General features: G+C 35.4%; 1 protein-coding gene across 1 annotated transcript in view; it reads left to right on the top strand.

Annotated features, from left to right (window-relative positions):
- Window positions 1-26,318, top strand: part of LOC121167618 (transcription factor SOX-6-like) — a gene marked incomplete at its 3' end in the record, with an annotated part of 317,078 nt that overhangs the window by 36,267 nt on the left and 254,493 nt on the right. The window lies entirely within an intron of this gene.

The following is a 26,318-nucleotide window of genomic DNA, read 5'->3' as shown; positions in this document are numbered from 1 at the left end:
TTAACATGACAGAGCCCTTTTCTGTAGCTTAATTTCATTTACTTAAGGGCTCAGAAGTTAAAAGATTCAAATTACTGTTTTATGGACAGCTTTCCAAACTGTATTGCATGCTGCCCTTCTTACTGATCAGGTTATATGGTGTAACTCTAAATAGTTTTGATGACTCAGGGTTATGGTGTAGTAGACTAGGAATCGGAACATTTACATAACAATTATGAAGCCTGGGTAAGTTTTTCAGTTTGTGTGAACCACAAAATTTAAAATTTGACAAGGAACTCTAATACCTTATATGTCAATTCAGACATTCTGAGAACTAATGTAGCAATGGGATATAGACTATATACATTTGAGGTGTAATGATGATTATCATATTCTGAATGAAAGTTATCTCTGCTATGCTTTAAAGTAGTGTTTCTCCTAGACATCACTCCGATAATTAGGACTCTTTGACTTTATGGCTGTTTCTCTGTAATTATAAAACCTCAGAGTTCTTGTGTCTATGTGATATATACCATGTGTCTCTTTTGGATGTGTGTGATTATTTACCCCCTCCTTCAATAATGGGGAGAGTGAGGCTGTTGTTGTTTGTGTAGTTTTGAGTAATTCCAATTTGTCTCTTCTATGCTCCAATTCTGTTACAGTTTCTGTTAATGCACTAGGAAGCAGCAGAAGATAGCACAAATGCTTGGTTCCCTACCATCTATGTATGAGGCTTAAAAGATGTCCCTGATTCCAGGATACTCAGCCTTTCTATTGTGGTCACTTGAGGAATGAACAAATAAATGAAAGAGCTCTCTTGCTCCCACAATCCTTTCTGTAATTCTGGCTTTCAAAAATAAACATTAAAAATATTTAAAAAATATGTAATGTAGTAGAATTTGCTATTTCAATAACCTTTAAAGGTCTAATCAAGCACCTAACATGTCAGAATTTTTAAGACAAGATTTATTTATTTGAAAAGAAGGGTGACAAAAGAGAGCAAGAGACAGAGAGATCTTCCAGTTCACCTCCCACTAAATCCTAGGATGAGCTTATTTGAAGACAGGGTCCAGGAAATCCATCTAGATCTCCTGTATTGGTGACGAGGAACCAAGGACTTGGATCATTATATGTTGCCTGCACAGGTGATTGAAACTGGATTGAAAGTGGAGTATACAGGGTTCAGACTCATTTTTATATAAGATGTGGGCATCCAAAGTAGTGGCCTAACGTGTTCTACCAAAGTGCCCACCCAACAATGCCAGAATTTGGAAGAGATATATCTGTATGTGATATTTTATGATGTCTGCAAAGAATATAATTATGTAAAAATATCCATTATACTGTTGGTCGCAATGCTACAGACACAGCAGAATACTCCGTGATTTGTTGCTTGAGTCTACAGTTTGCAGAACTGCAAATTTTAAAAGAAAAAAAAATTTCTCATCTACATTCGTGGATTCCCTGAATCTACCTATGACTCTTTGTCCGCAGACTTCAAGTTAATAACACCTAGTTTAGATGTATGGAATACTTAAAGTGAATAAAATAATCTTTAAATAATTCTCAGAGAGGTAAGCCATCTATAAAATGACTGCACTGTATAATATATTTAAGAACTAGAGCAACAAATTAGGGAGATCACCTCTGTCTAGGAAGCTGTGAGAAGGTTCTCCGGGTCCGTGAGTTCTAAGCGATTTTGGAAAATAAAAGATTCATTTAGGCTGAAGAGGTAGGGGAGGGACATTGCTGTTAGCAGACATAGGTGGGGAACCTTCCACAACCAAGATTTTAACTTCATGGGATATTTGTGGAGAATATAAATGAAACTTAGTATTTAGTTCTAAGGAACCTCTCAGTTTTTGGCTGAGAGGTTTGATTTTTATCCTGAAGGTGATAGAGGACCCATTGACTATTTTTTTTTTTTTTGAGAGAAATGAGGTGATGGATTAGTGCTTTCCTTCAGAGAAGTTAACCTGGCAGCACTATGGAGGATGGATGGGAGCAAGGAGAGACATTAAGGAAATTGTTTCAGACTAGAGATAATGAGAGCCTTCACTAAAGCAACAGAAATGAGAAAAAAGAGGGGTGCATGTGGAAAAGATATTAGGATAGAAGATTGTTAGTTTAATATTTAACTGTGGAGACAAAGAGAGAGGAAAAGTTCAAAGGTAGCTAAGAATTTTTAAACTTTGGAAGAACAGGGTGGTGGTAAAGCAAGTAATAAGAAAGGAAATGGAGGAGTCTGTTTTGGAGATGGAAGCAATCAGGAGTTTTGTTACTTATTCTAAGTTTGATAACCTGAGTTTGATTCCAATTTTAGTGATCTGCAGTAAGAAAATGTACCAATATAACAGATCACATAGTTACAAAGATGTCACTGAAATGTTTAGGCTAGGTAATTTCAAGTATAAGGAGGTTTTGGCATTTGCCTGTCTTTAACTCTTTGAAGTTCTGGATTCATCTCCTCATTTGGGACAGGTTATCTCATGGGACGTAGGAGAACATGCAGATGCATTGGTTGCATGCTAAAATTTGTTAGATTTACGGTTTGTAGACTTGTGATTAGCTGATGAATAAGCCTGTGTAATTGAAATACTAAATGGTGTTTTTAGGAGTCATCCCTGTTTTGAATGTTTTGATTTTTTAAAAAAATCAGACTTAATGTCTTTATTATGGTCTATTTAAAAGCAGTGTGCCTATGTGATAAAACAGTAAGTCTCCAGGTTTATGCATTGAACAATGAAACAATAAAAAAATAAAGCTGCAGGCAGCTGCTTTGGTCAGTCTAGTCATTTTTCAGTTTTTGATCTGCCATGTTTTTCAGAAGTGCCACCACCCCTCTCCCCCGAAGTGATTTGAGTATTTGGTTAGATGGCAGAAAACTCTGATGAGCAAAGATGTGATGCCTAAATGGTCTTCTGAAAGTGATGTTGATGGGATGACAATGTCTTTTGCACATTTAACTTTAATTTAGTCATAGATGAAAGACAGATAGATGCAAATGTAAATTGAATGATTGAATGATTAAATATCCAAATCTACCTCAGAAAACACTGTTGGTGTTGTGGATAAACTCTACACGAAGGCTTTGATTAATAGATTCAGGTTAAAATGCTTTACTCTAAGAATCTTAGCTGTGGTTAAATGACAAATTTTAGTTATCCTTGTATCACCCATCTTGTTGTCAGTGTAGCTGGGCTGTAACATAAGCGACAGTTGTCAGAAAATGAATACTTTAAAAAGGACTTCTATATCTAAATACATATATTTAATCAGAGAGTCCTTTGGCTTCTGAAAATAAGTTGTCTAATGAGAATTTCATTTGAGCAGCTGCGACTGAGGAGGTCAACAGGCACTGCCTAGGAGAATATGGCCCAGCTGGTTAAATCTGGTTGTTGTCGTGATTTAAATGGTCAAGTGCTGCTTGTAATCCAGGACCGTCTGTTTGTAAAGGGAAGAGTGAGTGCTTCAGCATAATGTACAGCTGTTTTAATCTCTCTTTAATAATAGTGCTTCAGCCACTATCATGTCTTGTGTATCATCCTACTAAGTATATGATCGTAGGCCCACTGAACTAGTCTGGGTTAGGGTCTGGAGTCCTGTGAGATTTCAGGGAAAGGGATGTGATAATAAAATTCATCTGATAAAATGAAACTTTCTTCCTAATTCTCTGGCTGTTTTTGAAGACTTTCTTTATTGTCGTGTGTGTGTGTGTGTGTGCACGCGTATGAACGCGCACTCTAAAAGGGAATGACAAAGCTTGTTGTTGGGAGAAAATATTAGGATCAAGAAACTCTTTAATAGAGCATAGTTAATGAAAAGTGTGCAGAGCTTAGGTGCAGTTCTACAGGAGACACATTGGTTACGTGTTAGAGTGTGGCTTTACCTGGTGGAATTGTGCGCTTCAAGTCATCGTGGTGATGAAAGCATGTGGATTCATTTTGCTGTTCATGTAGAGAAAACACAGCAGCATCTGAGCTTTGGATTCCTAGCGGGATAGGCTTTTCAATGGATTGTGCAGCTGTTCCTGAGCACAAGACCGAGCATGTGTTTATGTGTGTATCTGATGGATTATTATCATTATTAATGCCTCAAAACAATTATTTCTGTCTCTGTATGTATAGTCACTATAACATTGAATCAGCATATGTATTGATATGTTTTGCTTATCTGGGAACTTTTGCCCTACTTCAGGTATAGGATAACAGTCAAACAATGAGAAACCAGTTTTTTTTTTGAGCATGTTTTTGAGTGACCTAGATTTGTATTTGAATCTAAGATATATAATTTAGAGAATTATACTGAATATAGACAGAATAGTGTACGGATAAGGATGGTAACTCTAGAGTTAGGTTTGCTACACTTAATCTCAATTCAGCTTTTCCCTGGTGGACATCATAGATAAGATAATTAACTTCTCTGTGTCTCAGTTTTTCAACCAGAAAATGGGCATCTTTACAGGGCTATCATAAAAATCAAGATGTAGTTAATGAAAGCAAAGCATCTAGAACATAGAAAGCTCATAGTAAGTACTCAGTAAATGTAGCTGAAATTCTTCCTGGTTTTGTGACTTTGAAAACATTGTTTAATCCTTTTTTGCCTTATTTTAATCTGTAAAACTGGATAACATGCAATACAGACTTGTTGTATGGTAGCGTTGCTCATGTAATAATGATTACCAGTGTAATCAATATTACTGTTACTTGTTATTTGAAGAAACTTTTTAAAGGGAGAAATATTACAGGCATCTCTTAACTACACCACGGACAGAGTCGTAGGAAATGTCCCATGGCGTTAAGGGATTTAGCATTTGGCAGCAATGATGTGCTTGTGTTCTGGAAGAGCAATTCAGTTTAACTCTCCTTTCAGCCTCTCTGGAAAAGCTGATACTAAAGTTTCCCCACTGGAAGCCAATCTTCCCTGCTGAGGAGTATGTGGAATGTGATGTTGTCATTGAAGGAGATTGGTAGTGTTTTGGATGAGGTTTCTAAACGGTACCCAGTTTAAGAGTATTGTGCTACTTAGTATATGTTTAGCCTTTGGAAATCTTTATTTTTACATCTTTTTATAAGATGTTGAATCTGTATTTTTATCAAATTACAAATCGATGGCTTCTTAGTAAATTCCTTCATTATGCCCTGTGTCTACTTTAGTTTCTCTAATGTCATGTGCACTTGATAATCTAAATGACATTTTCACTTGTTTTGAATTGCAATTTATTTCAGAGTATGACCATATAAATATTTTATTTTACTTTGTTATTTATATAAAGAAGAAATTTTATGTATTTCATATATGCAATTTAAGTGCATAATGATACTTCTTGTTTAATACTCCCTCAGTTTTTCTTTTCTAATTTTTAAAGATTAATTTAATTTTTATTGGAAAGTCAGATATACAGAGAGGAGGAGAGACAGAGGGGAAGATCTTTTGACCGATTGTTCACTCCCCAAGTGACCACAACGGCTGGTGCTGCGCTGATCCAAAGTCAGGAGTCAGGAACTTCCTCTAGGTCTCCCACATGGGTGCAGGGTCCCAAGGCTTTGGGCTATCTTCAACTGTTTTCCCAGGCCACAAGCAGGGAGCTGGATGGGAAGTGGAGATGCCAGGATTAAAACTGGCACCCATTTGGGATGCAGGCATGTTCACGAGGACTTTAGCTGCCAGGCCACCGCGCCTGACCCAAGGATAGATTTTGAATCTGCATTATTGCTCTTTATACAGTATGTCTAGAAAATTAAGAGAAAGTTGAATATAAATATTGCAAACATGTTTATTATGTAATTATTAGCTAAATATGTGAACATACATGTTATAAAATAGAACACACAGTTTCATCATCTGATTCAATAAAAATTCCTAATATTAAATCACTTATGTTTTCTTCACATATCCAATCTTTATTCTCAGACTATTGCTGGAACTTTGTGGTTTTCACTACTTTTTCTTTTTTTATTTAAAATATTTTGCATGTGTCCTAAATGGTATGTTGCTTAACATTAAAAAAAATTGTTTAAAATGTCACACTTTAACCTTCTGTCAATTACTTTTTATACTCACAATTGTGTGCTAAAATCAATTTTGCTTTGTGAAGATTTAGTTCGTTTTGATTTTGCATACAATCCTGTGGCATGCTGTACAGCAGTAAATTCCTCTTTTATTGGCCGTTTGGCTCTTTTTTTCAGTTTTCTGCTAGTATAAGCAATAATGTTACAAAAATTCTTGTACCTGTTTTCTGGTACATTTGTGAGCGGATTTCTTCTCTGGTTTGTTTTCCCAGGAATGGAATTGATATTGGAAATTTTTGTATTCTTTTCCAATTGTTTTTTAAACATTACACAATGAAGGTGCTTCTGTTGTGCGTGTGTGTGTGTGTGTGTGTGTGTGTGCATGCGCTTGCCTGTGTGTCTCATAATCTTTGAAAGCTTTAACTTAACTGTCTATATATTTTGGTTCCACCTTCTTCAAAATGTCTAGTACAGGTTTTCTTTCATTACTAAGCTTTTCAGAAACTCAACAAGAGCCTCTGATGGACCCTTCACTGCAATTTTCCTTTTGTTGTGTCTTAATAGAATGTCCTCAGCACTACTTTCATCTATAAGACAAGTGAATTGTCATTCTGCTACTGGGCTATGATTACTAGGTTTGTTAGGAAACATTTTTTTCCTGTTTCAATCTCTTAGTGATGTTTTCAGCTTAGGGTGTGGTTTTAGAATTAGAATGATTCCTGATCTCTAGCTATATGAAGTTGACAATCGTTTCCTTCCTTAACTACTTTCTGAATATTTAAACTAATAAACCTGTTGATTACTGCCATTTTTTTTCTACAGAAGCATTTTATTGAAATATAAGGTTACTTTTTCAAAATGTTTGCAGAAAAATAGAATTTGAAAGATGTTTGTTTCGGTGCAAAATATTGTTGAAATTACTGCAGGTATTTAAAAAATTTTGTACCATACATTTTTCATGAACATATATTTTTTACAAAGCTAGTTCCCTATTAACTAGAAAATTTCACCCACCTTTTAGAATATTTAACAGTCCTTTCCAATATTGGTCTGGGTTTGATATCCTGACCCTGGTGACTTACTCAAGATACTGTGTAACAATAAATCCATTGATTGAAGTACTGGCTCCCTAGTGTATAAAGTTAAGACTGAAAGAATGATTCCAAAATTTTATGCCATTATGATTTGCTTTTGGAATTTGCACCCTAATTTTAGAGTTTTAACGAGTTTTCTCCTTAAAACTATTTTCTGATTAATCCAGTCTTCTGAACTAATCTCATGATTAATTTTCTTTTATTAGGTTTGTAAGTCCTTTTACTATTTCCAATCTTTTCTGGTGCTAGAATCTTTATGGTGAGGGAGATAAAAGCTGATATGCAATTTTGACTTATAGAAAAATTCATTGTGCAATGTAGTAGTTGTTGGGAAAGTAAGAACTCTGTCAAGGATGTGCCTTAGTGATGATTTTTTTCACTTCAGTTGATGTCTGGAGAGTTTAAATGAGGTTTCATCCCTAGCACTGAGAAGCTCCAATGAAGTCCTAGAGTAGAGGCCTTCCAGCAGCACTGGGGACAGCGGAAGTGAGAGTCGAGTGGATTTCCTTTACTGCTTTCACATATAGAACTGAAAATGAGCAAATGTAAACACATGGCTAGAAAAAAATTAGTGAAGACATGATAAAGCATATGAAAGCACAGCAACAGGGGCAGCACCAGAATTACTCTGCTAACATATACTTTTTGTAAGGAGGTAGTTTTTAAACAGTGACTAATCAGTTTGTGCACTGGAATTTCATTCTGTTTTACAATGCAATAATTAGCTGAAAAAGAAACATTTTAGGTTATCCTTCAGAAATATCTATCTTGTCCTTACTTATGTTGTAGATAAGAAAGGGGGTGAAATGTAAAAACCAGCACACGGGCCGTGTGTTGTTCTTTCCAGGCAGAGAGTGACTGAAGAAGATACTTTACATGCTCAGTGTACAAAGTCCTGAGATGATTTTTTTTTGTATTAAAAAAATTTAATAGTGTTACTAAATATTATCAAAATTAATTTTAATTTGTCTTTAGAAAGTCTGTTCTTATATCCTTGGCTAAAATTATGTCTACTTTCTTCTTGTGGTTGGTGTTATCTAATTTCGAGAAAGTTTAGGCATTTAATTGGTATTTGATAATTGGTTTCTTTGTGATAAAAAATCTATTATGCTTAATAAAATTATCAATTAATTGCTTAAAATCTAAACATTTTTAGCTGTAAAGTTCATGTTACAATGTTCAAACTCTTTTCTTTGTTCACAAGTTTTTTCTCCAACCTCAAGAACAGTGTTCGATCTTTGCACTTGCTTTTCGATATGTGTAGGAGGAGATTCCCCTGGGTTTCTGTGTCCTGGTTACTTCCTATCATTTAGATCTCAGCTTTATTATCACTTCTTCAGAGAAGCATAATTTCCAAGTCTCAGTCACTCAGTCATTTCTTGACAATTTTCTATTTCATTTTCAAAGCAACTTTTCCTTTTTTTAGCTATGTGAAATTATGGTATTTAAGGGGAAAAGTTAATGAGAGTAGAGTCCCTGGTTAATTTTTTTAAAGATTTTTATTGGAAAATCAGATATACAGAGAGAAGGAGAGACAGGAAGATCTTCCATCCATTGATTCACTCCCTAAGTGGCCACAACAGCCAGAGCTGAGCTGATCTGAAGTCAGGAGCCAGGAGCCTCTTTGAGGTCTCCCATGCGGGTGTAGGGTCCCAAAGCTTTGGGCCATTCTTGAATGCTTTCCTGTGCTATAAGTAGATAGCTGGATAGGAAGCAGGGCCACTGGGGTTAGAATCAGTGCCCATCTGGGATTTAAGCGCATTCAAGGTGAGGACTTTAGCCACCAGGTTACTACACCGGGCCCAATGATTTTCTAAGTGCTATATTCCCCACGCCTACCACAAGGTTCTTAAGAAATGCTTGTTTATTGAACGAATAAATGAGGATTCTTAAATAATCTAGAATGTTTTCTTTTATTGTTATTTCTGTCCTTTTTTGTCTTTTTTTTTTCTCTTACATTCAGTTTTCTCTCTCTTAAGTGTAACTTTTTAAAAAGAATTTTATTTTGGAGATGCAGATACACCCTCCAAAAAAAGTTCCCATCTACTGGTTCATTCAACAAATGCTGGCAAAGGCTTGGGCTGAGCTGTACTGAAACCAGAAGCCAGGAAGGCAATCCATTGGTCTTATTATTTTGAGCCATTACCACTACCTCCCAAGATCTACATTAACAAAAAAACTGGTATTGGGTGCCAGAGCTAGAGATTATACCCAATCTGAAAAGCCATTGTTTTTTTGTTAAAGATTATTTCTTCACTTGAAAGCTGAGTTGTAGAGAGGGAGTCTCAGAAGCAGAGACAGAAAGAAGTCTTTGGTCCCTTGGTTCACTTTCCAAGTGGCCACAATGGTTAGAGCTGGGTCAGGTCTCTTGCATGGGGGCAAGTTGTCAAGTACTTAGGCCATCTTCCACTGAGAAACGATTGTGTCAACCAATACCTTAACCATTAGTCCACAGGCTCATCCCTGTAACTTTGTCTTTATTTTAATATTGTGGTTCAGTAAGATATCAAAATATTTTTTTCATAATAGGGCCCGCCACTCCCTTTTCTGTTTATTGACTCAGATTACTCATTTGAAAGTAACACTGGGCCAAATATTGAGCCCAGCAATTAGTATGCCTATACCACATATTAGAGCATATGAGTTCAATACTCAGCTCTGGATCCTGCCTGTAGACTCTAGACTACGGGAGGCAGTGGTGAATTCTCAACTAACTAGTCTTCTGCTGTCTATATGGGAGACCTGGGTTGAGTTCCTGGGTCCCAGATTCAAAGGTAAGAAGCATGCTTGGCTATCTCCTGATAGACAAGATTATTATTTTTTGACATTAGACTTCTTTAAAAATAAATATCTTACTTTTATTTATTTCAAAGGCAGAGAGAGAGAGAAATAGATGGGGATATTTTCCACTGGCTGGTTCACTACCCCAAATATCAGAAACGGCTGAACCTTTGTTAAACTGAAGCTGGGAGCCAGGAGCTCAGTCTTGATTTCCCATGTGAGTGGCAGGAACTCAAAGGCAGCATCTGTAGCCTCCCAGAGTGAGCCTTAGCAGGAACTTGGATAAGAAACAGAGGCAGCACTTGAACCCAGGTTCTTTGATCATGATATGAGCTTTGGGCATCTCAAACAGATTTTCAAAAACTGTTCCAAGAGCTCACTGCTAATGTAGTTTTTCTTTTTATCAGTAATGTTTCTTTATCTTGCAAATCTGCTGTGCTTTTTTTTTATGTGATTTTTAACTTAGACATTCCTCAATTACATTAGTGGCACTTTATATCACTAAGGTTTTGTTCCTGGAGTTCTTTTTTAATCTTTCTCTAGTGGGATTCTGATTAGGAAACTTGAATATAGTAATCTCAGGACAATTTGTATTGAAATTGATTCATTAGTTAAACACGTATTTAATGCTTGGTAAGTTTCTTACCATCCAGGATAATATTCTGTCTGATGAATATCTAAATTTCCCATATGTCCAGTTTGCAAAATATACAGTCCAGGTCATTTCTTTTCTTCTACTCACTTTAGGTCTCATAGATCCATTCTCTAAAAATCAATCCTTAGAACTATATAGAATTAGAAGCTGGTATTTGGAAAAGCAGCCAGGACCCTGCTTGTAACCCTGTATCCCCTAACAGTGTGTCTGAATTCAGGTATCAGCTCTGCTCCTCATTCCAGCTGCCTGCCAGTGCACATCATGGAAAGAGGGAAGTAACAGGGATGCATAATTTATGTCCTGTATTTCTGCTGCCCGTATGGGTGATCTGGCCAAGTTCAAGCTGTCATAGTCATTTTTTTTTTAAGATTTATTTTTATTATGTTTTTATTGGAAAGGCGGATATACAGAGAGGAGAGACAGACAGGAAGATCTTCCGTCCGATGATTCACTCCCCAACTAAGCGCAACGGCCGATGCTATGCAGATCCAAAGCCAGGAGCCTCTTCTGGGTCTCCCACGCGGGTGCAGGTTCCCAAAGCTTTGGGCCGTCCTCTACTGCTTTCCCAGGCCACAGGCAGGGAGCTGGAAGGGAAGCGGGGCTGCTGGGATAGAACCGGCGCCCATATGGGATCCTGGGCGTGCAAGGCGAGGACTTTAACCACTTGCGCCACCGCGCGGGCCCTGTCATAGTCATTTAAAGAGTGAATCTGCAGGTAGATGATCTCTTTGTAATTTTGTCTGTCACTCTTGCTGACTCTTTGCCTTTCAAGGTAGAAAACAGAAATGCTGTCATGGTACTTCCAAAAGTTTATGGAAAAAATGAAATTAAAAAGCCAGCTTATTTTGGGACAAAATATTAAAATTCATGTATCTTTTTTTCACTGTTTGCATTTTTAATGAATTTTTGCACAAATAAGCCTATCTTGTTCTCCAAGAATTTATTGAAGAACCTCATCTGTCACTCTATCAATAGATTATAACCCTAATTAAGTTGTTTGCTGTTTTTAAAATTGAAGTTATTATTGAGGTAACTGTCAATTTACAAATTTCTATAAGAAATAAAGCTACTCTGTGTACAATTTGTCCAGTTTTCCATATAGCTAGTATCTACAAAACCAGGGTTATTGACAGTGATACAATCTCATGATCTCATTCATAGTTCTTCAGTGTTAATTGCACTCATTTTTTCGGAGTATATCATGTTCTAAACAGTTTTATTACCTATAAACACCTAGTTAGAGTCATGTAACCACCACAACAGTCAAAATACTGAATAATCCTGTTGCTGGAAAGATCCTGTGTGTTGCTCTCGTACAACTACCCTGCCACCTTTCTACTCTAAGACCCATCATTATCTGTACCTAATCCCTTACAACTACTAATACTTTCTTCATTTCTAGCATTTTGTCTTTTCTAAGGTGTTATATAAATGGGTTTGTATAGCATGTAAGCTTGCAGACTTGGCTTAAAAATTTAAGCATAATTTCCTGGAAATCATTCAAGTTGTTGCACATATTCATAGATATATATTGTTAAGAAGTTGCTAAATAGTGTTGTCATAGCATTATTTATGTATCACAGTTTGTCTACTAACTAGTAAAAGGATGTATTAACATGTTAATTTTTAGCTATTACAAATTAAGTTACTATAGATATTTGTGTGTTTGTTTTTAATGTGAACATAACTTTTCTTGTCTCTAAGATTAATTCCCAGGATGAGTTTTTAGGTTGTATGGCAGTTGTATGTTTGGTTTTATGATAAACTGCTATATTATGATATATTTCAGAGTAAATGTGCCATTTTATCTTCCTACAGATTGTCTGTTAGTGCTCAAATTTTTTTTGCATTTTTGTCGATCTCTAATTTTGTCAGTTTGTTTTAGTCATTCTGGTAGTCTAGGTAATATCTTACTGCGGGATTAATTTGCATTTCTTATATGGATAATTATATTGGATATTGTTTCACGGGCTTGTTTGCTATCTGTGTCCTTTTAGGGAAAATGCCTATTCCTATTTTTGTCTATCTTTCTAACTTTTTAAAATTGTTGATATCTGAGAGTTTTTTTTTTTGTAGATACTAATTCTATGTAGATATGCCGTTGCTTTTTGATCCTTCTAACATGAACTTTCATTGAGCATAGTTCATGGCTTTGATGAGATTCAGCTGAATATTACATTTTTGCTTTATGGATCATGTTTTCATTGTCAATTCCAACACTTTCCACAACACTAGATTCTTAAATTCTCTTTTCTGTTCTTTTATTAGGTAAAAAAGTTTATAGTTCTGTAGTTTACATTTAAGACTATAATCTTTCTAATATTTCTTTGAAATATGAATTCTAATTGTTTCATTTGAAAAAATGTTTTGCCTCTCCCCCAAGCTAATTCCAGGGATTTTAAAATAGAAATGGGATGAAATGAAAGGCCAGCATCCTTGAACTGAGTCGTAAGGTCATGAGATAGGAAATTTCAGGAAGTTCAAGGAGAATTGAATTAAAAGGGAAATTTGTTTATGAGTAAAAGAAAAATGAAATCTATGCAGTTTTTTAATGAAGTACATATGTATAGATTTTAATATCTTTTTTTGACTCTAATGACTTTGTCTTTTAATTCCACTTTCTTTTTCTGAACTTTTTAAAGCATTTCTGGTCTGTTCAGGCTACTGTAACAAAAGATCCAAAACTGGCTAATTTATATGTTGAAATTTTTGCTCACATTTCTGGAATCCAAAGCCCAGGATCAAGGATCCAGCAGACCTGATGCTTCACGTGGGCTTTTGCTTCATAGACAGTGTCTTATCTTTGTGTCCTCACATGAGAGAGGTGCACAGATTTCCTCAGCGCTCTTACACCAGAGCAGAAAGCCCATTCATTAGGATAGAGCCATAACCAAAGGTCCCATCTCCTTGTATCATATTTGCAGTTAAGAATTGAAGATATTGGCCCTAGTGCAGTTACCTAGTGGCTAAAGTCTTCACCTTGCACGTGCCTGGATCCCAAATGGGCACCAGTTTGTGTCCCAGCGATCCTGCTTCCCATCCAGCTTCCTGCTTGTGGCCTGGGAAAGCAGTCAAGGACGGCCCAAAGCCTTGGGATCCTGTGTCCCTGTGGGAGATCTGGAGGAGGCTCTTGACTTCTGGCTCAGCTCTGGCCGTTGTGGCCACTTGAGGAGTGAATCGTAGGATGGAAGATTTTCCACTTTGTCTCTCCTCCTCTCTGTATATCTGACTTTCTAATAAAAATAAACAGAAAATGGTTTTTTTTAAGATATTAGATTATGAGACTCATTCAGATTCTAGCAACAAATTAAAATGGAAATTAGAAGCTAACATGGTAACACAGTAGGCTAGTCATCCATCTGTAGCACCAAAATTTCATATGAGTGCTGGTTTGAATCCAGGCCGCTCCACTTTCAATCCAGCTCCATAAGTAACACAGAAGGCAGTGGATACTGGCCTAAATCCTTGGGGACCTAAACCACGTGGCAAATCCAGAAGAAGTTCCTTGCATTCAAAATGGATGATCTCTGTCTCTCCCTGTCTCTCTTTAACCCTGAGTTTCAAGTAAAACTTCTTAAAAAAATAAAATGGAAATTAAAACTGTATGTCTATAATTCAAATTAAATGAAATGTGTACAGGTTCTATGTGCTGAAAGCATGTAATATTGATTTTAAAAAGCATGTATGATTAATTGGCAAGCATACTGTGTTAGTATACTCAGCAGGATAAAGATGTTAATTCTCCACAAAATAATCTGTACATTAATACAGTTCCTGTCAAAATCTCAGCAAAACTTTCATGTTCTTAGACTAACACATTCTAAAATTTATATTGAAGTGGCTGGCACCATCGTGTACTAGGTTAACTCTCATTCTTCAGTGCCAGCATCCTATATATTGCCGGTTTTAGTCCCAGCTGTTCCAGTTGTGACCCAGCTCCTTGCTAATAGGCCTGGGAGAGCAGCAAAAAATGGTCCAAGTCATTGGGTCCCTGGTCTCATATGGGAGATCTGGAAGATGCTCCTGGTTCCTGGTTCCAGACCTGCCCAGCTCCAGCCTTTGCAGTGATTTGAGAAGTTAACCAGTGATAAAAGATCTCTCTCATCTTTCCTGCTGTCTTTGTAACTTTGCCTTTCGAATACAAATAAATACATCTTTTAAAAAATGCAATGTATATTGAAAGACTGAGAACTTAGAATTGTCAAGCCAATTTCGACAAAGAGTAATACAATATAATGGATCTCTTTTCTTAAAATTGTCTTAGTTTATGGCTGTAGTAATTAAGATAAGGTGGTATTGGCAGAGAAATAGACATATATGTCAGTGTAGCAAATCCACAATTAGTAACACAAAAATATGCTAAACTGAATTTTATAAAACTGAAAATTGTAATTTGCTGATTTATTGAACTCTTTCAAGAAGATTTAATTTCTTTGAAGATAGTTATCATATCTTTAGCCTAGCTTCACAGTATCTAGGATAGATCTTGGCAGCCAATAAATATTAATCTGAAAGGCTGTTGCTTTGGAAAATTTTCAGAGATGAGTAATATCATGGCCGCAAGGAAATTAATAGAATTAACTTTTAGCTGAATATCTAAGCACAACATACAAATATATGCAATGACAATACCTATACATACTTAATTCACTAATATATGCTTGTTAATTTGATAAAAAAAATTATTAAGCTCTTTCTTCTGGTATTGTAGCAGGTCCCAGATGGGGAGAATGAAAATTGAAAAAGAGGAGAAGACAATGACCTCAGAGATGAATATATGTTTTTTATTTATGTAGTGAGGGAAATTTTTGTAAATAGAATAATTATTGCAACTTTGTGTCTTAGATGATGATATAAAATGCTGTGGTTTCATAGAAGTGGGAGCATTCAGTTTGTGTGTAGTAAATCCAGAAGGGGGTTTGTAGACTTTTGAGCTGGATTTTTGATGGATTAGTGACTCATTGTAGTAAACAAGAGATAATATGGAACTGTAGGCAAGAGAGGGCACATGTGTAATGTAATGGATAAATAAACTTGTGAATTCAAAGAATGTTGTAAGGTTTGGTATGGTTAGTACAGGAGATATGACTACAAAGTTCTTTAGACCATGTTGAAGAGGTTGAATTTTACCCTTTAGGTCATGTCTGGCAGTTGAGAGCTTTCCAGTAGAAGTTTGAATGACATGATTCAAAACAGTTCGTTGAAAATGTTGGTAACATTTTGACTATCAACTAGAAAGAGGCAAGGACAAATTCAGGAAGATCTTTTGGGTGGTTATTTGTGAGGGTCTATGTGTGTATCGAAGAGTCAACAACTAGAGTGGTGTGAAGGGTAGATGGGGGAGAAGGAATCAGCTTTTAGAGATCCAGTTGAGGTGGTCAATTAGGTGTGGGCTCTGAATTTGAGGAGACATTTAGCAGAGATCCTTAATGATGAGAGTGTTGAGATGGGGAATATAAATAGATCAAGAAGAATTCAGGAAAGGACTTGGTTAGGCACACTGAGATTGGGTAAAGAGAAAATGCAGGAAGTTGTGTGAGGGGTGGTTCTGGATATCAGGAGAAAGTAGTGACTCTAACCTCCTTTCCTATTATTAAGAAGGATAGAATCTTCTTCCTAGTGATCTAGTTTTGGTTATTAATTGCTGTTTTCAAGTATTTTTGAAATTTGATTCACAGATGGAAACTCTGCAATCTGTGATTCTGCTCATCTGAAAAAACCAAGATGATTATAGACTTAGATAACACAGGTTATCTAATTTTTGTTTAGATGAAATCAATGAATCTTGTGGCCCAGTGGTTCTCAAATTGTTTGTAGCTTTGGAATCACATACTCTTTTCTAGAAATGCATGTTGCTAGGTCTCTTTCCTGACTTACTGCATCAGAAATTCTGATGTGACGACTGCAGTGTGGGGTTACTAAGTCTTTAGTTGTTTCTGAAGCACACTGACAACTGAAAAGCCAACAGTTAAGTGCACTGTACCATAATGTACCATAGTCCTAGCCATGTATAGTCATGTATAGCTTAATGACAGGGATATGGCCCAAGAAATGCACCGTTAGATAATTTTGTTGTCATGTGAATGCCATGGAGTACACTTACACAAGCCTAGATGGTATAGTTCAGTCATCTCAATGTAGCCTCCAGATGCAATAAAGAGATAGGGTTGAACATGAGCTTATATGAAGTTGCTGCTAGTGTAATTCGATGTATTGTGTTATAATAAACATTTTTTTTGCTAAGTAGAAAGACACAGTCTACCTAAACTAAATAAACAGTATAGTTTATTATCAATTATTATGTACTATACATAATTGCATATGATGTTTTTTTATATTACAGGCAGCACAGTGGGTTTTGTTTTATATACCAGAATCACTACAAACATCTGAGTACTATATTGTGTTATTACATTACAATGACTATGACTCACTAAGTAATAGGAATGTTTCAACTCCATTATCCTCTTATGGGACCACCATAGTATATGGTTTGTGGCTGCCTGAAATGTTGTTATGCAGTGCATGACTGTAATTTGATTCCATGAAATCAGCTTCTGACTGAGTAACATATTTTCATATCCTCATGGTGAACTAATTGTCTAACAAGTGTTAAAATAATTGGCACATTGATTTGATATGAGGTAGAATAAAGTACAATGGTACTTGAAAAAAAAGTGTGGAAAAATGAGGTAAAAATATTTTTTGTGCAAAATAATTGAAATTCATGCATAGTTTTCCATAATAGATATGACCTTCTCATTTTGTTACTTTAACTATTATTATATTAAATCTTTCTGTACTGTATTTTCACATGGAAAGAAAACAATTTTGAAGAAAAATGAAACCCATTACTAATTAGTGGTGACTTGTTAGGGTGGTGATAATAGGGGCTATTAGGGAAGACATACTGGAAAGGGAAGAAAAAAAATTATTGTGGGATTTCAGATGTATTCATCTGGATTCAGATTTTATCTGACCTCCTATCTGTTTTTCAAAGTTCATAGCATGGGTCCTTCTCCTATGGTGCTTAATAAATGTTATTAGATGAAGCAAATTTATGGAAAACAAAATCCCCAGTAGTTAAGCTTTCAGAATTTTAACATTTAATTGTCAAATAAGATAATGTATTCTTGTTAGACATACAGATTTGAAAGTGTTGAGGTGGCCTAAGCAGAAGAGAATTTCCTAGTTGTTAAGGTGAACAGCCTTGGGTTTCTCCGGTGATGAACTTTAGTTTTCGTTAGCCTTACTTGCTCTGCCATTCCTGCTGTTTTGCAACAGGGCTTAAAAGTGCTTTAAGTGCTTGTGACCGTGGTAATGAATGAAAATGTCTTTCCAGCACTGAGAGGATTGCATTAGACTGAATAGTCACCTCACTTGTAAAAGCACTATTAGAGTGGGGCAGCTGTAAGTAAGGATAACGATTTGTGTCCACTGCTTATTTACTGAAAATTGTCAATGTATTATTTATTGAGAGCTCTCCAGACAGTGCTTGTCAGAATAAAAATGTCAGCTCTGAGCAAAATGTTATAATACATAATAAAAATGCTAGGTACGCATTTTAGGAAGACAACTAATTAGACCTGCTTTTTCTTAAGGAAGGGACAGTAAAAATGTCTAATATTGTAGACTTTCTCCATTAGAATAAGTCCTTTTCTTTTCTCCCTTTGCATCTCAGTATTTGAATTAAAAACTTATGCCTGAGAAATAATTTCAACAACTTAGTGTTGTTGCCATTAAATAACCCAACTAGTGGGGAGATTTGCTCAAAGACGAAGGGCCTGGTTTACTATCCCACAGTGGAGCGGCTGCACTCACCTCCATGTTTTGTCTGAAATTAGATGTCACTTCCTCCCTGAGCCGTGTTCGTGCAAAACTGCCTCCAGTGTAAACAACACAAAATTATTAAGCTTATTCCTCAGCCGTGCTAATTAACCCCAAACAAATTTCACATTAAGGAAACAGAATTCAATCAATGTAAATGTTATTGCTGTGTATTACTGTAAGCAATAATATAGTGGCTAAAATAATTAATTATTTTGGAATTTTTAAAAAGAAAGTATTCTATTTTATGGTATTGCAGAATCTTTTGTAGATTACTCCCCTGTTCCCTTGTGTCTGGCCTCCCTGGCATAGAATGTAAGAGATTCCTTTGGTAGGGCAGGCTACCACACAGGTGTTTCTAACAACTGGCAAGCAAATCAGGGGGGAAAAAAAACGTGTTTTGAAGTGCATCTGTTTAATTGGTATATGATTTTTTTTTCATTTTTTTTTCTTTTGGCAATACATATGCCTCCTCTTACCTATAGTGGAAAACTCATTGTAGAAATTTCATATCATCTTTCCTGGCAGTCTTAAATAATAAGGCACATGCTCATGCTAGTAATAATGGTTTGGTTTTTTTTTTTTGAATGGTAAAATATAATCCACTTCTGAAGGGAAAAAAAATGAAATGCCATTTTAAGTGTGGGGAAACAACTGCCAGTAAAGATTTTCGCCCTAATTTTATTTGACCTCACACAGGATGTCAAATTAACATCTTTTAGATTATTTCTTTTATTTTTAAAAGACAATACGATTTCTAAATAATCACTCAGTTGTGTCTGGTAACTTGGAATAAAATTTATCATTATCATAGTTTTCATTATCCTGCAAGATCTTTAAAGAAAGGAAGTACAGAATGCATATGATATCTAACTTTATTTTTTTCACACAGTAAAATGCATGTTTGAGTAATATGCAGTCATTTATCAGAGATAGCATATTTTATGATGTACTGCAACATAAATTAAATACTATTTGTATCAAGATTATTGACAAATGTGGTATGTTCTTTTATTCATGTAAACCAGCAAGTGTTAAATTAACTTTCAAATTTAAGGTAATTTAACTAAATGAGGGACAAAATACTGATTTTTGTAGATTTCATGCTCACGGTTTCCTTGTAATTTTACCATATTTCAGCAAATGAAATCCCTGTCCCTCTTGATCTTCAGTTAGTGTCTTATATCATGGCTCCTTTTAATTCCTTATTTTCTTGTGATAAACCTATCTTCATCTTGGTTGAAACAGTTAATATTTTAGTCATATTTGAAACATCCAAGAGGCAGGTTGCTGCTAAATATTTACAGTAATACCAAAACTAACAGTGATGACAAAAGCATTCCAAAGAATAGCTGGAGAAGGCTTCTATAACAATAAGAAATGAATGAAAGGCAGTCTTTACATTGGAGTTAGGAAATTAAAGTCTTATGAAGGATGATCTTAACATTTGAGTCAGTATTTCAAATGATTTGTTTCAGGTTATTTTTATTTTGGCCTGCTTTTTTTTAGTTTTTAGAGACAATTAAAAAAATTTTTTTGATATTTATTTTTTTCTTTCTCAACTGGAAAAATGTTAGATCTCATTTATTTGTATTACATAGGTAGCCAACCATGTACTGTAGCTAAGATTCTGTCTTTTTAGCAATAGTAAAAAAGCATGAAATTTAGACAATAAAATTTGCATTAAACATTTCTGTAACTTTATGTATTTACGTGTGTAGGTATATATTCAGCAAGGACTTAAATACTGTGTATTATATAGTAAAGAATGTAAAATGGCAATATATGGTAACTAGCACTTGGGATGGAAGTCTGGTAGTCAGAGCACTTAAAAAAATTTAAGCTGCACAATTTCTATGATCAACATTCCTAGATTTTAAAGTTACATTATAATGCCAGGCCAAAAAGAGCAATAAAATTCAGAAATAAGTGTCTTAGTTAGAAGAACCTGTGTTAGTATGTTTTAAAATGAGATTCAGTGGTTGCATCCAGTATTTTATTCCCGTTAAGACTATAATTGACAAACTGCGGTAATCATGCTTTTATGTGTTTTTCTCCTTTTACTGAATTCATTAAAAAAAAAAAAAGAAAGTAGGAAAGGTAAAAAGAGACTCCAGAATTTTGAAACCCAGTGGTCCTGAAGTGATGGGAAAATAGCCAAGGTGTCACAGCTAATTTCTGACCCTGTTTTATGAGTTCTGCTGTTCCTTATTCCCCCTGTCAGCCTGGGAATCCCTGAGGCTGTGCAAACTGGCTGAACATCACTCAATCCCAGTTTTATATCCCCTTTTAATAATGTTGAGTCTATTCTGTCCAACTTTGATTCAGACAACCTGCTTGTCTTGAAAAAGTGATATATTTAATCAGTGACTCTGTCTCCAGCATAGCTCCCACTGCGTGTGACTAGAGCCAGAGTAGTGCAGTGGTCTGTCACTTCTGTTTGAATGGGTAATGTGGAGCCCATCAGCTGAAAAGACAGGAGCTGGAACTGCTTGTTAGGACACATGATCAAAAGCCACTCTCTGCTTTCTGCCAATCAAACCTCATGTCGCCTTGTGGGGCAGACATTAAATAGATTCTTTTTTTCTGCCTTACACTGTGGGCACTTTGCCAGTTTGACATGTGAACTGTTACAAAAGATAGCAGAGTTTTGACCACTTGCTGACTGCTTTAAAATATTACTGAACACTTGTCAAAATGAAATATTCATAATACTGTATTATGATAAATTCAGTGAAGTATTATTCGGTGCCTTTATGTTGTAATTTACGGCTTTTGGGGTGAGGGCAGAAGAAACAATAGACAGTTAGTTTTTGGGTGAAAGTAAGGAAAGCAAAACTCTGTAATCAATCTAGTTACAAAACCAACACAACTGTGTAACAGATTGTTTTGGAAAAGATGATTATTGCTTTAGGAAAATAACACTGCTTAGCTAAATATTATTTTGATTCATTTTGTTTTAAAATTATTTCTCTCCTCTAAGCTAATAGATGAGAGTGGTTTCAGTACTATATTTTAGCCAAAAACATTTGAACTTTATTTTGAATTTTAATTCACTATTTTATTCCTTCTGCTCATTGAGAAAATAGACACATTATCTAATTTTAATACATTCTCTGATTTATGGCTGTCCTCATGGCTGTTTTTTTTAACTGTATATACTATATATACTATTTTTTTTACTATATGTACTATATATATATTTGTCATCTTCTAAAGATTCACCTGTATACTCTCAAGTTTGAGCCCATTGCACCTAGTAATGATAGTGGTATCAATCTAGCTTCCACGTTTTTAAGAGAAGATTGAGCACTTAAGTTCTTCTGATTTAAGAGGTCATTGAAATTGGCATTTTCTATAATTTCTAAACAGCCAGTTAACTGTCCTAAAACTGTTAAATCTTAGTTAGTGTTTTGATATCTCCAAAGTTGCCACTTGGAACTTGCTGCTTCTTGTCTAATGATCATTTTAAAAGGAGTTAAACATTTTCACCAAAACATACCATGGCAGTCTAGTGGAGCTCATTTAAACAGTGAGCTACACATAAACAGCTGCTCCTTCAATAAGCCATTCTTTATAATACCCTTATTACCTTCTAGTGTCTCAAATTCTGATTAGTCAACAGTGCTGATTGCTGTACGGCATTCCGTTGCCCATCTTCCCTCTGCTCAGCTGCTCATATCTTAGTTATTTGATTACAACACAACTTGTGCATTGTTTCTCCAAGTTGCTCTTCATATTGTGTCTTAAAAATTCTGGATTACCCAGGGAAACTGGGATGGTTTAAGAGTGACTTTCTCTACACATATTGAAAATATCTGAGTAAAGCACATTGTGAAAAACACAAAACTATGGGACTCTTAGGTTGGAAAGGATATTTTTAGCTAAAATCTCAGTGCTTTTCACCAAAGTATGAAACAGACTGTGTGGAGGTGTTTTGAAAGGCATACAGTACTATACAAATGTAAAGAGTTGTAAACTTGTGATCTTATGGTTATTAAATTTCGGGCAGATACAGAGGTCTGGAAGAGGCAATTAGGTATGTAGAACTTCACAGAGAGGGCCTTAAGGAGCTTCATCTTTTCCCCAGGAGTAGATAATGTTCATCCAATTACTTTGCAGCACCAAACGATGCCCTGCGAAACAGGACAGCGTGTTGGTAGCTTAAATTATGATGAAATAAGTAAGGGTGGGAAAAAATCTCTATAATGAAGTTTGAATTTCAACTATTCCTTTGTTGTGACCCCCTGGAATTTACTCTTGGTGGTAGGAAATGCTGACACACTAGAAATGCAACCCCAGTAAAGGCCCTAAATCTGTCATTGTGCTCTGGAGCCTGCTCTGAAAATAGCAAAGCTCTTTTGGTAAATTAAAATCGGTGTGAATGGGAACAGATGTTGACATGCTTTACTTTATCTTCAGGGATCCCAGTTAAAGAGGAGAGGGTCAACAAGGTTAGATGCTAGGAAATACAGTGATTGTGCAAAGTTGTTCTTTAAAAGGGAATTCTGTTTGGGGACATTAGTGAATAGAATTAAATTTATCTTTGGTAGTCCGGGTAAGGATTATACCACAGTACTGTTTCAAGGAGAAAAATGAGGGGAATGGTATTTATTTGGGGGGAAGGCTATCTCTTTTTGATGTTCCCTTGTGCTTTTGTCTTTATCAAACTGTATTGGCTATAAGTTGTCTTGATCTGCTGTTAGGTTTTGCTTTCTAATGTCATTCTGTCATAGCTTCCTAAAGTATTTGTTGAACCCTAGTGCTGTCGTAGAGTCTTTGAACTGAGAGTTGTCAAAAATAATGAAAATGGTTTATGGTATAAAACTGTACATTTTATCAAATAGCTTCTATAGTCAATTTAAATAAGTCTCATAGAAGTTTCAGCCTTGATTTGAAAAAATAGCATAGGATGAATTTATTTATAAGAACCTTAATAGTTTCTCTCAATTCCTTTTACATTTTAGATTACCTTATAATTTTCTAAATCTACATGAACAATAATGATCAATTTTGTCAGTATTATTCACACCTTTTATTAATTTAACATAGATGAATAAATGTGAATGTTGTGAAGAGTTGATTGGGAATAGATTTTAAATCTGACAGTTAGATTACAGGGTACCTAAGAAAAAATGGCTCTTTCACTAGGTACCTAGTAATTTAATTCTTGTTTGAAATTATTATAATTTATTACAGTGTGTGGGTCCTAATGAATGTCTACTATTAAATGAAAAGGAGAAATTGAAATTAAGATTATGAAATTCTTTTAACTCATATCTCAAAATCCTCTTAAACAATTCAGAAGACATTAATAAGCTATGTAGGTTTCTTTCCATATTCCGTCATGGCATATAAAAACATTTTTTCAGCATTAAAAGATTCTAGAAAATGTTGAATTGCCACTAAACCTTAAAGCATGCAATCTTGGAATTTTGTAAAATGGTAGTAGCCACTAAAACAACATTAAAATTGGTAACTCTATTCAAATATTTATTTGCACTAAATGTAGACTTTCCTGTCATTTGAATTTTACAGAAATGAATGTTATCCAACAGTTAGTGTTGGATGATTTAAGATTTTATAGAGTATAAAGCACACCAGATTAACATTTTAAAAATTCCAAATACCAAGGGGGATTTCTAACATGTGGGTAGAAATTTAGAAACAAAATAAAGATGTCCAAATGCCTAAAGACATCCAAAGTTGTCAGTCATTGCTTATTTTAGGTAAACCTTGGCTTGTACACAAAATGAGTATCAAGCTTTTGGATATTATTAGTTCCTGGACAAAAACAGTGATATGACAGTTTTTCTATCCTGACAGGTTATCTTAAAAATCTTTTGAAGGTCCATTGTGTGTCTTTCCTGGGAAGTTACTGTTAATAAGTAAGAATGTTTATCTGAATACCAACTAAGAAAGAAGATCAGATTGGCTTCTTGAATTTCAAACTATTTATATTCTCACTTAAAACTTCAAGTTTTTTTTTAAACCGGTTTCTGGAGTTTTTCGTTTTTATGGAGGCAGCTTTAATTCATGCATATGCTAGTAATTTGTTTACATGGGCAAAGAAAGAGTGGGAGAGAGTGAGAGAAAGGGAAAGAGAGAGAAGAAAGTTGGTGATAAGTTTACATTTGAGTTTAAAGGGTTACCTTGCTTTGCTCTAGGTTTTGAACAGCCTCAGAACAGTGCTGAGTTGTAAGACCTGGTCATCCCTGATTTGATGCCATTCATCAATCCTGGATTGGAGAAAATAAAATGTAACTTCTTTAGAGTGGCTATTTGGGTGGATTTTTTGTTTGTTGGTGGGATTTTTCACAGGCGTCCTTTGAGGTTGTGGAACTGTGCCCTTAGGCTTGGGAGTCTATCTCCATCTTTCTCCTCTGTAATGAAATCCTCCATCTCGTCCCTCCCCTGCTTAGGGATGTTTTGCCAGAAGAATGCAGTCAGAGTGCTGGCCGTTTTTAGATGAGAAGGTGATGTGTTGCCTTTGATAATTTGCTTGTTGAATTCAAGTTATCTCAGGCGTCTTAAAAAATTAAACAGCAGGAAAAAAGTAGGGTAGTATTCTCCTAGTGATGATTACTGATCTCTTTTTAAATTGTTTACTGTAGTTGTTTAATAGGGAAATAATCGGATAGAATTTGCTCTGCCTACGTTTCTATAAATAACAAAGCCTTTTCTCATCTATCAGTTATGTGCACGTGGTTGCTGTTTATCACTGTAACTAGTTCCAACAGTTAAATTCCGGTGTCTATCATCTACTATTACAAAAGGCTAACGTGAGCCAACCATGGAGCAGGAAGACATAACTTTCTCATATTATGCAGTGAGACTGGTGATGATTTTACTATGAAAAACCACTTATTTCAAATACCTTTGCTAATTGTAATGCAGTAACTTTTAAAATGTTACCTTTGAGTAGAACTAACAATTTATAAAAACGTATCTACTGTTGTGTAATTAATTAGATTTTTTTCCTCCTTTGTGTCTCTTTAAAGATAGAAGTATATTTGCTCTAAATATTTGATATGACTAAGATGAGATTAAGCGGTTTAAATGATTTAAAAATTATATTTACTTTAGTGCAATCTGTTAGATTCAATGCTAATCTGTGTTTTGGTTTGCTTTGTAGTATAGCCAACTAAGCACAGAGGGTTAAACTGTTCAGTGCTTGGAGAGGGTTAAAATCTGGGTTCCTTCTCTCCTTTCCAGTTGCTGAGTTCTTCAGGCAGAGCTGAGTTTGCTGTTCGTACATTAGCTGTTCTTCTTAGCAGTGACCTTGTGGGGTAGAGAAGCATGGCACAGTGGCACTTTCCAGCTGTATTCAGCCTACCCGTCGGGGTATAATCATGCTCAGTCCCAGCACCGCAGGCTTGGACATATGTTGAGTTTTATTTCTTTCTTCTGACATTAATCCTATTCACCAGCTGTTCTGCCAGCTGCCATTCTTCAGTTTAGAGATTACATTTTGGGGGATACCAACAAAGGTCTAGTTGACCACTGCTTTTTTTCTTTTTTTTCACCCTCTTATTCTATAGAAATGATTGGATCTGAGGGTTAACAGAACTCAGTCTTTTCCCACTATCACCCCACTTTTCTTTTGGACCTAGACATTAACGTGATTTATTATCACTCTCAGTATGTTGTAGATAAGCCTTCCAAAGAGCCAGATTACCACCTTCCTTATAAATCCCCTTTCCATAAAAAGGTTTTAAGTTTACATTGAAAGCTATAATTAATGTTTCTTATGCTACTATATAAACAACATTAATTAGTGGCAATGTCTTTTGATGTCCTAAAACATATCCTAGCTGAAAATATGCTTTTGGTTCTTTTTGTTTTCCCTCGCAGGTTTAAGAGCATATCTCAGTTAAGATGATACTTCTTTTCCTGAGCTATGGTTTCACTAATCTTGTTTGAATGGGCCATTAAATCTCTGTTACACTCATAATATATACTAATAAGTAG

The sequence above is a fragment of the Ochotona curzoniae genome, unplaced genomic scaffold (assembly GCF_017591425.1).
Source record: "Ochotona curzoniae isolate NIBS_2020 unplaced genomic scaffold, NIBS_Ocur_1.0 patch401, whole genome shotgun sequence".
In the NCBI taxonomy this organism is placed as follows: Eukaryota; Metazoa; Chordata; class Mammalia; order Lagomorpha; family Ochotonidae; genus Ochotona; species Ochotona curzoniae.
This window is presented reverse-complemented; position numbering and strand designations above follow the sequence as displayed.